Genomic DNA, 4064 nt, shown 5'->3' on the forward strand with positions numbered 1-4064 from the left:
CTCCATCCATTTTATATTACTCTGACAGGTGTGCGCTTGCATCTATATAATTGTTACCACGCTTAGTGCGTGCGTTCAGCATAAACGCCCAGTCAAGTTTTTGGCGCCGTTGCCGGGGATTTTAGTTTTAAAATTATTTTCAAATTCTTTTAGTTTTTATTTTTGTGAATTGTTGTTGGGTGTAATTTCCATCCACCGTTTTTGTTCTATATTTTTGGTCGTTTATCTCACAAGGGTAAGTTAAAGTGCATGAGCACAAGATCTTTTCTTCTACCCCTTGACCCTGAGATTGAGCGGACCCTTCAAAAAACTCGAAAGGAGCAAAGACTTCGAAAACAACTAGAAAAGCAAAAAGAGAGAGAAGGTGAAATCAGTCTTGAAAGTGAGGTAGAGAGTACCAGCACATCGATGGCAGATATTTCACCTCGTGATCCGGTTGATCCACCTGCTGTTAACGGTAATATGAGGGATCATGCAAGAAATGATGAATTCAACCATATCCAGATGGCGGACAACAGAGACGTGGCAATGCGAGAATATGCCGCCACGGCTTTTCAGAACTTTGATTCAGGGATAGTCATCCCTATTCCAGCCCACGCAAACTTTGAGCTTAAACCAATGATGTTCCAAATGTTGCAGACAATTGGACATTTTGGAGGGCAGGAACATGAGGATCCACATGATCATCTGAAATCATTCATTCAAATTGCAAATGCATTTCGATTACCTGGTATAACAGACGATGCTCTGAGACTAACACTTTTTCCATTTTCTTTGAAGGACCAAGCTGGAGCATGGCTCAATGCATTTCCACCGGGATCCATCACCACATGGGGGTCGTTAGTGGAGAAGTTCTTAACAAAATTCTTCCCACCTACTCGCCACGCTGATATCAGAGAGGAGATCATCTCCTTTAGACAGTATGATCGTGAACCTGTTCACGAGGCGTGGGAGAGATTTAAAGAACTAATCAGGAAATGTCCGAACCATGGCTTGCCGGTATGCATCCAGATAGAACATTTCTTTAGAGGTTTAGATCATCCTACTAAGATGATGCTAAACAATGCTGCCAACGGAGCCTTTACAAAGAAGACATTCAATGAGATAGTTGACATCCTAAATGACTTAGCTTCACACAACGAACTATGGTGTTCGCAAAGATCTAGGGCAGCACCAAAGAAGCAAGATCCAGCTGGAGTTTTGGCTTTGGACATTGCGACCTCGATGCAAAAAGAGATGGTTACAATGAACCAGAGGCTAAAAGAGATGGCATTGGGAATAAAAAATCCATTAGCCACGCCGATACAACCTGTGCAGTCGGATTATTGCACTCCTGCCCCTGTTTGCCAAGTCAACGATCTCATTTGTTCATTTTGCAGTGAAAACCATATTTATGATAATTGTCCACATAACCCTGCTTCCGTTTTTTATGTAGGACATGGGAACAATAGGAACTTTAACCCATATTCGAACACCTACAACCCAGGTTGGAGGCACCACCCTAATTTCTCATGGGGAGGACAAGGAGGTTCGAGCGGTTTTAATCAAGGACAGAGCCAGCAGAACAAGCAGCCCTATGTTCCACCTACACAGCAATACATCCCACCACCGCAACAGCAGTACAATCAGAGAACACAGACTCCACCAGTTCAAAATAACAACTCAAATCTTGAGAATATGATGAAGGAGTACATGGCCCGAACCGACGCAGTGATACAATCCCAAGCGGCATCAATGAGGAATTTCGAGACCCAATTGGGACAGCTCGCCAATGAATTGAAGAATAGACCACAAGGTTCTTTTCCAGGCCATACTGAATTACCAAAACGAGAAGGGAAAGAACAGTGCAAAGCTGTCACCCTCAGGAGTGGACTGGCATATGATGGACCAACAATGCCAACAACAGATGTACAGATTCCGTCCACTGAACCAATTGTAAAGATACCAGAAAATCCAACAACACCAGAAAAAGAAATATTAGAAAAGGTAATGAGGACACCCCGAGTGTTCCTCCACAGGTACAGCCTTCTTTTACCCTTACTCCCCCGTTTCCACAAAGATTAGTTAAGAAAAATAATGATTCCCAGTTTAGAAAATTTTTAGATATTTTAAAACAATTGCATATAAATATACCATTAGTAGATGCTCTAGAACAGATGCCAAATTATGCTAAGTTTTTGAAAGATATAGTTTCTAGGAAGAAAAAAATAGGAGAGCATGAACTGGTAGTCATGACAAAATGTAGTAGTGAAGCTATAGGCAGCCCGCTACCCATGAAATGTAATGATCCTGGCACTTTTACCATTCCATGTTCCATAGGAGGAAGAAACTTAGGTAGGGCATTATGTGATCTAGGCGCTAGCATTAATCTTATGCCATTATCAGTTTTCAAATCTTTAGGCATAGGAGAAGCTAGACCTACTACAGTTACCCTCCAACTAGCAGATAAATCTATCATAAGACCTGAGGGAAAGATAGAAGATGTTTTAATCCAGGTGGACAAATTCATTTTCCCTGCGGACTTTATCATTCTAGATTGCGAGGCAGACTTAGACGTTCCCATTATTTTGGGAAGACCATTTCTAGCCACTGGGGATACAGTTTTTAATGTGAGGAAGGGAGAAATTACAATGAGGGTAAATAATGAAGAAGTTAAATTTAACGTTCCAGACGCCATGAAATTACCAGGAGACTTTGAAGAGTGCTCTGCTATAAATAGCTTGAATCCTATTATGTTTGATGAGTTTTATGACTTATTAGTTACAGAGATTGAAGAAGAGCTTGATAAGATAGCAGAAGGACCAGAAGATGTGGCTAATCCTATTGAAAAAATACAAAAAGAAGAATGCAAGTCGTTACTTCCGTCCATAGTGGAACTACCCACGTTGGAGCAGAAGCCATTGCCGTCGCATTTGAAATATGCGTATCTAGGGGATAACGACACTTTACCAGTTATTATAGCTTCCAATTTATCACCTACTAATGAATATTCTTTATTGCAGATTTTGGAGAAGCACAAAAAGGCCATTGGATGGACGATAGCAGATATCCGAGGGATAAGCCCGGCCTTTTGCATGCACAAAATTCTATTGGAAGAAGATGCTAAGAACTTTATTGAGAGTCAAAGGCGGTTGAACCCGAAGATGAAAGAGGTTGTAAGGAAAGAAATTCTTAAATGGCTTGACGACGGTGTTATATACCCAATATCCGACAGCAGCTGGGTAAGCCCAGTACAGTGTGTACCAAAGAAAGGGGGTGTAACCGTGGTGGCCAACGAGGAGAATGAGCTCATCCCAACCCGAACTGTGAGCGGGTGGAGAGTTTGCATTGATTATCGCAAACTCAACAAGGTAACAAAGAAAGACCATTTTCCTCTCCCGTTTATTGACCAGATGCTCGACCGTCTGGCAGGTAAGGATTTCTATTGTTTTTTAGATGGATATTCGGGTTATAATCAAATTACTATTGCTCCAGAAGACCAAGAGAAGACAACATTTACGTGTCCGTATGGTACGTTCGCTTTTAGGCGAATGCCCTTTGGACTATGCAATGCACCCGCGACTTTTCAGAGGTGTATGATGGCCATCTTCTCTGACATGGTAGAAAATATTCTAGAAGTTTTTATGGATGACTTTTCTGTTTTTGGAAATTCTTTCGACGCTTGTTTAGTTAATTTGGAGAGAGTATTGGAGAGATGTGAACAAACAAACCTAGTCCTAAATTGGGAGAAGTGTCATTTCATGGTACAAAAGGGTATTGTTTTGGGTCACAAAATTTCCAAGCAAGGAATAGAGGTAGACCACGCTAAGATAGACATCATTTCAAAGCTACCTCCTCCTACAAATGTCAAAGGGATTAGAAGTTTTTTAGGGCATGAGGGATTTTACCGCCGCTTTATAAAAGACTTTGCTAAAATTTCTAAACCCTTGTGTCAATTGTTAGAACATGATAGACCATTTGTTTTTTATGATGACTGTTTAAAATCATTTGAAATGTTGAAAGTTGCTCTAAGTTCAGCTCCTATAATTATCGAACCTAATTGGGATTTACCTTTTGAGCTCATG

The 4064-nt window shown here is 40.9% G+C and overlaps 1 non-coding gene across 1 annotated transcript; it reads right to left on the reverse strand.

Annotated features, from left to right (window-relative positions):
- Positions 1–888: 888 nt before the first annotated feature.
- Positions 889–995, reverse strand: LOC148209743 (small nucleolar RNA R71). The gene has a single exon (XR_015793296.1). It is a non-coding gene; the product is annotated as a small nucleolar RNA R71 (small nucleolar RNA).
- Between the last annotated feature and the right edge of the window lie 3069 nt (positions 996–4064).

The sequence above is a fragment of the Momordica charantia genome (assembly GCF_013281855.1).
Source record: "Momordica charantia cultivar OHB3-1 chromosome 8 unlocalized genomic scaffold, Mcharantia_2.0 BLBB01000008.1, whole genome shotgun sequence".
In the NCBI taxonomy this organism is placed as follows: Eukaryota; Viridiplantae; Streptophyta; class Magnoliopsida; order Cucurbitales; family Cucurbitaceae; genus Momordica; species Momordica charantia.